The following is a 10,064-nucleotide window of genomic DNA, read 5'->3' as shown; positions in this document are numbered from 1 at the left end:
CCCGAGTCCTAGCAACGGCTAACAAGTTTTGGGTCATCAAGTTTTTGGCGCCGCTGCCGGGGACTCGTGTCAGTGCTAGACTTTTGTGAGGTTTCTAACTTTTGTAGACTTGATTTTGTATATACAACTAACTCTTTTGTTGTAAATAGATTTTCACTTTTACTTGGGCTAATTTGTGGCTTTAGCCTAGTTGTGTCTATGTGTATGCAGGGGATGTTCACACAAGGAGGACTGTAGCCTCAAAAACATCATGAAGACCCTGAGATTGAAGGAATTATAGGACACAAGGAGACAACTATGTTGAGCACTACAAACTGCCCAAAATTCTCCCTTCATTGAAGATGCTCCAAGTGCTAACTGAAAGATGAAGAAGAAAGGGAGAAGGAAAAGAGAAAGTCTAGTCACCACCACCCTTTGATGAGAGACAATGAGCTCAAGCCTAGCAAGCCAAAGTTGATGAAGAGGATTGAGTGTTTGAAGATGTCAAGGTAGTGGAAGGGCTAAGATGAAGAATTCAAGCTATGAGAGTTGATTTGGTGGCTAGAATGTGATTCAAGAAGAGTTGGTGGAAGGAGCACACCAACATCAACATTTGCACTTCATTGAGTAATCCGTCAAGCTAATGACGGTAAACAAGCGCTTTTGGGAGGCAACCCAATTTTCTTACCTTTTCTTATGTGTGATTTTGTTGTTTGAATGTGATGTGATTGCTTGAATTTGCTTTAGAGTGTTTTAGCTTTATTTAGTTATTTTGGAGCATGTTAGTTTGGAATTCAACTTATGTGATGTTAATAATTACATTGGTGTAATGTTAAGTGTTTTGTTGAGTTAATGTGCTTTAAGAGTGTTTCAATCTATTTTCATTTGTTTTGGTGTGATTAAGTATGCTTTGTTATGTTATGATATGTTTAGGTGTGTTTCTGTGTAAAATTCTAGTTTTAAGGTGTAAGGTTTAGGTGTATTGAATATGGCATTCATGTTTTAGATTCATGCATTTCATTTGTTTCACTATGATTTCCATGTGTTTTTATTGAGTAGGAACATGAAAATCTAGTTTTGATTGAGTGTGAATGCATGAAAAATGTCAAAAGTCCAAGATTGAATGTCCAAACTGCTGAAAAATTGCATCTGCCAGACCACCGCTCAGCTGCACCTGCGCGGTACCTGCGCGCCACACCAATAGAGGGCTTTTTCTGCATTTTACTGATATGGCGCTCAGCTGCATAAACCCTGTGCCGCTCAGCGCCAGCAAGCCTGCACGAATGGGGCTCAGCTGCACAAAACCTGTGTCGCTCAGCTATGGCGCACCAGGACAGCACTCCTACTTTACTAGTGTTTGTGTGATTTTTGTGTTATTTGCATTAGTAACTTATGTTTTGCATGTTTGTGTAGTTTTGAATTGTTGTGATTTTTGAGTTGTAATGTTGTTTTTGTGGTTTGTATAAGTATATTATGTTATTTGTAGCTTGTTTGGTGTGTAAGTGCATTGAATGAAGGTCTAGAACCAAAAATCACATGGTGAGTGGCCAATTTCGCAGAAATCTGCATTATGCAGAAAACTGAAGTGGCGCCCAGCGCCCCCTGCACCAGGGGCGCCCAGCGCGAGCTGCACCAGGGGCGCCCAGCACCAAAAATTCTGGTTCTGCATTTTTGTTTTTCTTGATTTATGATGAGTTTCCCATTCTTTTGCACTCTTTCACACACTCCTTTTGATGTGTTTTTATACCTTTTTGTGTTGTTGTACCTTTGGGAAGCTTAATTCTAAGACTTCCCTCTTTGTTCATGTACTTTTGTCTTTGTTTGTTTTGGATTTCATTGTCTTGTTTCTTTGCTTTCTTGTGCATATTTCTTTTAGTATGTTTTATGGATCTTTCTATCCAGTTGTTGACTATGGGATACTAATTTTGCCTTGAGCTTTCTTTTTACAGTATAAGATCTTCCTTAGGACTTAACAAGTTTGAAACCACCACTGGCCAACCTTTGAGCCAAGTGTGAGCTGAGCACCCTGTGACTTGAAGATTTTGATGCTCATGTAGCATGGCCTGGGGGCCAGGCCCCTACTGATGGGGGAGGTGGAGCAGTTGCGGAGCATAAGCTACTGGGAGGAGGAAGATGTTTCTGATTAAAGTAAAGCTAGTGTCCTACACTGCTGGAGCTGCAAAGAGTCCAACTAGACCGGTTTTTCAATTTTAATTTCAAGCGTTATTTGCTTTAAGTTTTCATGTTTTGGATTTAGTTTTTTGACTTTCCTAGTGGATAGTTCTTGTGCAATTGGTCTGGTGATTTGAGTGATCATATGTTATGCTTGAATTGAATACAAATATGTTGTGTTTGCTCTTTATCCATGAGAATTGTTTTGAAAATCTGATTGAGATTATGTGGTTGAGCTTGTTGAATAGAGATTGTGGTTGCTTGTATCTGTTTAGATAGATGTTTGGTTTTAAATGTGATCAAATACTTGGCAGGATGTTTATCAAATTTTGGAACCCTGTGTAAACCTGTGAGATGTTGTGCCTCAGAGTTTATTGCTGAATGTTATTACTTTGGAATCACAGTTGATTTTGCCTAAGTTTCTCTATTTGAACTAGTTACTTGCATGTTACAAATGATCAAGGCCATCTTGCTCTTCCACCTCTTCTACATTTTGAGCCTAAAATCCAATGCTTAACCTTTGAACCTTAAAGAAAAACTTTCTCATTCCCGAAACCTTAAGACTATTGAAAAATTCCTAACCTCCTTACCTTCAGTAGAGATGAACATATATGTCAGAATGAGGAGAATGGTTTAAGTTTGGGGAGTTCTTGTCAAAAGGGGAGCATTGAGATAACAATAAGTTGAGTTAAAAAGAAAGAAAAAGAAGAAAGAGGAAGAAAAACCAAAAATGAATTCAATGAAAAAAAAAAAGAGTTGGGAAATAAGTTGAGAGTGGTTTATTCAATTTTGGAGCAAAAGAGAGACTATGATACATCATGAATCAAATTGTTTGATCTCTTGGCTCAAGGTACTTTGTTGTCCAGAAAATCCAAATTTTCTTCTTAGCCTAGCCACAATACAAGCTTCAAAAAGTCCTTGTGATGTAACTTGCTTGTTAATGTGTTTGATATTGTTGAAACGAAAGGCAAAATTGATTTGTGTAACACTGTAATAGTTGAGAGATAGACACACATCCTTATGCATCATTGTGCTTGAGTGAAACACTTTCCTTGGTGAGGATTGGTTCCATGCACTCATTGAAAACATCTTGCCATGTTTGTTGATCTATCATTTGCATCTATCATGTGATTTTGAACTGTTAGCACCATGGTTGAAGTTTAGCTTGCTAAGGCCATATTCTCTCTTGAATGTAATTTCTAAGATGAGCAAGCATGATTGATTTTGTTTATTTGATTGAAAGCGTGCTTAAAGATACTAGACCACTGTGATTGAATTATTTGCTAGGTGAGTACTTTTGCTTGAGGACAAGCAAAGTTGTAAGTTTGGGGGTATTTGATAATGCTAAATTTTACCATATTTTAAGCATCATTTTAGTAGCAAAATCAACTCCTTTCTAACTTATAACTTGCTTAATCCTCTTGTTTTGTCTTGTTTTCTAAATAATTGTGTTTTTGGCTACTTTGATGTACTTTCATCAATAATCCCTTATTTTGTAGCTAAAAATGAGCTTGGAAGAGTCTCCAACCATGTATAGAACTGGACCAAGAAGCAAGCACATGCAGAAATGCCATCAGCAGTGCAAGAACGCTCGTCGCAGAGCGAACGCTCGTCCAACTAGCAGAAGTGGACGTTCGTCCAGCTAGCAGAGAGAACGCTCGTCCTGCAAGAGAGTGGACGCTCGTCCAGGAGTTAAGAGGACGCTCGTCCAGAGAGAGTTAAGAAGACGATCGTCCATGGAGGCGTTAGTGGACGCTCGGCAGCGAGAAGGGACGCTCGTCCACTTTCAATTTTTCCAGAGAGTCTCGCGCCCGGCCGCGAAACAGAGGGGCGCCGGGCGCGACTTTTACTGATGTGGCAGACAGCTTATTTAACCCAGAAACGCGAAGGAGAAACGGTCTTTGGTTCTTTGGAGGTGCGATTTCACTGCTGGAGCTCATGGAGGGCGTGAGGAGCTTGTGGGAACATCTCCTCCTCTTCCTTTGGGTCTCCTTCTTCTTCCATCTTCCATGTTTGTAAGCTTTAGGGTTCTCCATGGAAATGGAGAACCAAACCCATCTTGTTGGGGTTAGTTGTAGCCATTGAATTCTTGTGTAATTATTGAATGATTTGAATATATATATATGCCTTTTCTATCAATTGCTAGTATTCTTGTTTCCGATCTTAAAGCTTGCACGTAATGGGGACGTTCATGACTTGATTTTGGGGTTTTATGGATTATGGGGACGTAAGATGAAACCCAGAACTGAAATAGGAGTCCTTGTGGTTCATTGATTCTAGGGATGGAAGATGATTCACATGTTTTCTTAGATCCTAGTTCTTTAATGTGGGTTTGCTTGTTAGATTGTCCAAGGGATTGGAGTTTGATAAGGAAAACCTAGGCTCTTTCACCTAAGGGATTAGGGCTAGAGTGTTTTAGTGGATTGACTTTAGTAAATTGATAGAGAGGAGATGAAATTGGTTTTACACAAGAGTGCTTTGGTGAAAACTAACCTTAACAATGTCATTTCATACCATTTCTAGTGTTTTCCATTTCCAAGTACCTTCAATACCAAAGTCCAACCTTGTAATTATGTATGAATTTATGTTTCTGCACTTGTTCTGTAAATCGATGTTATGTTCTTGAGTCTATATGAGTTGTTAATCACACAATTCTCTAGTATTACGAGTCTCTTGGGAAAACGATACCCGGTCTTACCGGTTTATTACTTGAACGATTCGGTACGCTTGCCGAAATCGAGCCCAACAACTTTTTGGACTAACAAGTTTTTGGCGCCGTTGCCGGGGATTTGGGGATTGAACCCGAGTCCTAGCAACGGCTAACAAGTTTTGGGTCATCAAGAGGTGTTTTATATTTTTGACCTGAGGTCTCTATTAAAACCTTGTTGTAAAACCCTTGATCATTATAGTGCATTTGCTTCCCGTGGTTGGAAGGACACTTGATGTAGGCAGGTTAGCCAAATCAGTATAAAAAGCAGTGTTTGAATTTTCTGATCACTACTCTTTTACTTTTAATCGAGTTTACTCGGTACTTATTCAATTAAGTTTCCACTGCATTAGAAAGTCTTTTACCTTGCGTTTCAAGAAAGGTTTAAAGGCATCACCTTTTGAGAAAAAGATTTTAAAAGACTTTGTTTTTAAGTTTCACCAATTCACCCCCTCTTAGTGTGAGAAATTAAGTCATTCTATTTTAACACTAATAATAACATAAATTGAAACAATCCTTTTAATAATAACATAAGATCTAAAGCAAAATGTTTATGTACATTTATATTAATCGCTCATCCAGTTGAGACGGTTCAAGGTTAAAGCCTTCCAGGAGTTGGGTGTCCTATAATCATTTCATGTCTAATTTTGTACTTGTGTTTATGAATTTCTCCTTCCAGCTTTGGTCCAAAGAGTGGCTTAACCATTGATACTTATGTCCTTATTTCTTGTGTCATGATGTGCCTTTTTTATCTTTTGCTCTATTGTTGGAGCTCTTTCATCTTCCCATGATTGTTTCCTCTACTTTCCGTTCCCCTATTTTTGCTCTTTCAAAACCTCGTATACTACTAGGTGAGTTATGATAAAATTTTAAAGGATATTTGTGCTCATAGTTTACTTTGTCCTGTTTCTGGCCCTACTCCATGTTTGATGGGCATAGATACCCTTTTAATATGTTCTTTCACTTAGAGTTAATTGGTTCATGATAGCTAGATTGTACTTATGATAGCCTTAGGTACCAAACTACTGTTTGCCCAACAAAATAGGTACAACATGCTCTAATGAAGATACTCATTTTCACATAGATTTTAAACTTTGAACCAAAATTAAGTACTAGTCAAAGTATGATAGTGTTACATTAGTTAATTTATACTTAATCCATAACCATGCATTTAGGTGTGCCAAACAAAAATTTCTTTTGTATCTACATTTTCTTTCTTAAATATAATCTTATTCTTATGATTCCAAATGGCCCAAGTAACTATTATTCATACTCCCTTCTAAATTTTATTATGTTTTTTATTTAATTCCATTAGGTGGAAGTGTTGGAAACGAGCTTTGGGTTGATTATGGTTCATCCATGTTACTCCTACCCATTTGTCACACAACTATCAGACTCTTTTGGCTTTCAACCATAAAATAAATGTGTAATGTTCTCATCTTTTTCTTTGCATAAGTCTCATAGTTTATCCATCAATACTCTCCATGCAAAGTGTTGAGCATTTCAGAGAGCCCTCATAAATATCCATCCTTGAATTGCACACATATAAGGATCAAACTAAAGGCCAATCTTAACCGCAAAAGTATGGACATTTTTCGCTTTTCCTAACCTCTTAAAATACAATGTGTATACCTAAGAGTCTATAGGAAAAGCCTTGAATTTTGTTGAGGGTGCATATCCCTATTTTGGCATGTCAATATATATCCCTATTATTGTCCAACACTACACCCTTATGTATTAAGTTCTCTTTTATTACGATCTTATAATACTCTCCATGCAAAGTGTTGAACATTTGGGGGAGAGCCCTCTTAATCCATCATTGAATTGCACACATGAAAGGATAACACTAAGGGCCAATCTTAACCACAAAAGTATGGACCTTTTTCCCTTTCCCTAACATCTTCAATGCAATGTGTCTATAGGAAAAACCTTGAGTTTTTTTTGAGGTTGCATATCCTTATTTTGGTATATGTCAATATACATCGCTATTATTGTCCAACGCTACCCCCTGTGTACTAAGTTCTCTTTTGTTAGGATCTTATCCATGAATACTCTCCATGCAAAGTATAGAACATTCGAGAAAGCCCTCATAAATATTCATCATTAAATTGCATAAATATAAGGATCAAACTAAAGGTTAATTTTAACAACAAAAGTATGGACCTTTTCTCTTTTCCTAACCTCTTCAATGAAATGTGTATAACTAAGAATCTATAGGAAAAATCTTCAGTTTTGTTGAGGTCACATTTCCTTATTTTGGCATGTTAATACATGTAGGCATGACTTTGTATCAACTAAGATGGAACAATAATAGGGATGTCAAAAATATTCGTGTATATCCATAGATAAAATCCAGAACAAACATTTGATACCTACAAATATTTTAATACCCATTTATAAACGGGTCGAATGCGAATATCATACTATATATACCGTGGGCATCCATTACCCAAAAAAAAAATTAAAATTTAATTTATATTTTATTAAGTTAAATTTAATTAAAATTAAAATTAATTTATACTTTATTAGGTTAAAATTAATTAAAATTAAATTTTAATTGATATTTAATTTAATTTATATTATAATTTATATATTTTTTTAATTTTATTTAGATTTTATTTTAAAATTTTTATAAAATATATTTTTTTAAACATTCGCAGATATCCATCGATAACCATAGATTTTAAAATATTCGCGAATATTTTTTAAATAAAAATCAAGTAATGAATAATTTTTTTTTAGGTTTAATCATTTTCGACATTCCTATTAGTGCAGGATTGTCTCAGATAGGTCCTCGTTTTCTAAAGTGTGTCAAAATGGTCCTTAATTTTGAAAATTGAAATCAATTAAGACCTTCCCATTAAGTTGGCTGGACGGCGTTAAAGAAATTGATGTGTGGGTTGCTGAGATTACCAAATGGTACTGACGTGGCACAGTACATTTGTTGACCTGGCTTAATGGTGAGTTTTTATATTTAAAAAAGTTAAATTTTTAAATCAAAACGCAAAGTTTTAATTTTTAACAGAATAAATGAACGTTTTAAATGAAGAAATCCCTAAGTTGAAGAAATCCCCAAATTGGTTGACGAGAGCGAGGTTCGTGTTGGAGGTTGTTGAGCTTGTTATTTGAGGGTATTTTGGTTCGACGCGGTGGGTTTAAGAACGTAGTTGTTCAAAGACGATGTTGAAGGAGCATTCTTGTTGTTCGTCGACATGCAATGTGTGGCGGAAGGAGAACCGTAATGTGTGTTCGTCGACCTGCACAAATAGGGATGTCGAAAAGGATTAAACCTATTGGTATATGCAGAAGCTTATTTTATTTTTCCTCCCCTTTTTTTTCTGCTAGAAGTGTTTCTGCAGAAGTTTGTTCAAACAGCCTCGTCTCCTAGCAACTTGGATGACATTATTAGATGAGATATTAGGCAAATATACATTACAATTAAAACAAACAAAAGACTGTATCAAGAACAAAACAAACCTTTGAAGACAATACTTTTGGGGATTTTAGTGGCACGATGCTGAACCGTATTTTGTTGGCACACAGGTTGGAAGTTGCACAGATCTAAGGAAGCATATAACGTTTTTCAAATAAGTCAAAGTTTACAATAAAGAAGTAGGAAAATTAGAGTAAATGGCAGGCAGAAAAATTCCTACTTGCAACATCAATGTGAACATCATCAGCCCCAGAAAAATTCCTGAGTCAAATAACATAATCATAAGATTGTTTTGTATAAACAGATATATGCCATAATATATTAATGGTGATCTTTAGAAGCATACAAATCATCAGGACATAATTGCATTTCAGCATCCGCAAAGCAATCTGCTAGCCACCCTTCAGCTGATTCAAAGTCCTCATAACTGGAAGCGGATGCACTTCCTAATGCATATTTCATTATAATTGGTTAAAGATATCAAATCCATGTAAAAAGGAAAAGAAAAAAAAAAGCAAAAAATTTGCAAAAGGTAAACCTGATGCCCTAGATACCCATTGCGAAAATTCTGAGAAAATTTCTTCATTTGGGTCCTCCTTCCCCTATATACATAATGTAACAGTTACACAATCTGGCAAAAGCCGCAACTCTAGCACAATTATTAACTCAAACAACATTTCATTGATATCCTTGAGTGATGGTTTCTGGTACCAACAATGTTCATTGCAAATCATGAAGCCTTGAAGGATAGAAACAGGATTGTTGATCAACTCAAAACAAGAACACCAGGTTAATACTCATCTCATTTTCACATTTTAGTAGTCATCACAGAAGCCTTCCACGTGCTTCACCGCCAACACCTTCCTGATTCTACCGAAATAGCACCGATAGATCACTCGCAAATCTAGAAACAATACCTATTTAGTCACCAACTATACCAAATAACATCGATATACCCTATTGTCCCCCAAATTCCAACCACAAAAGTCAACCCTCGACAAAACCCTATTCTCCCAATTATCCCAAATTCCCCAACATTGAAATTAAATAAAACTAACGTAACGTTCATTTATTCTGTTAAAAATTAAAACGTTGCGTTTTGATTTAAAAATTTAACTTTTTTAAATATAAAAACTCACCATTAAGCCAGGTCAACAACAGTATTGTGCCATGTTAGTACCATTTGGTCATCTCAGCAACCCACGCATCAATTTCTTTAACGTCGTCCAGCCAACTTAACGGGAAGGTCTCAATTGATTTCAATTTTCAAAATTAAGGACCATTTTGACACACTTTAGAAAACGAGTACCTATCTGAGACAATCCTGCACAAATAGAAATGTCGAAAATGATTAAACCTTTTTTTTATTATGGTCGGATAGTAGATAAGCACTGTCCCTTTATCCGAATGTGCAACTGCTTTTAAAAGAAAATTGTAGTTATATACTTATTCTAAATACACATACTACTAATAAATAAACATATATATATATATATAATTAGTTTTTAATCAATTTATTCATATACAAAATTTTATTAGTCTTTCTATTCTTAAAGAATTAAATTTGGTTTCTTAATGTTTCAAAAAATTTCATGTAACCCTTTTTTTCTCTAAATTATGCTGACGTACACCAGCATATATTCTTTGCCATAATTTATTTAGATAGAAAAGATGATACCTGGTTTTTTTAGAAAAATTAAAGAATCGAATTGAACGGTTTGAAAATAGAACGACCACATTCAACTTTCCAAATAAAGAAAGAAACTGAAAATA

The sequence above is a fragment of the Vigna angularis genome, chromosome 1 (assembly GCF_016808095.1).
Source record: "Vigna angularis cultivar LongXiaoDou No.4 chromosome 1, ASM1680809v1, whole genome shotgun sequence".
Classification (NCBI taxonomy): domain Eukaryota; kingdom Viridiplantae; phylum Streptophyta; class Magnoliopsida; order Fabales; family Fabaceae; genus Vigna; species Vigna angularis.
Note: the sequence above shows the minus strand (reverse complement) of the source record.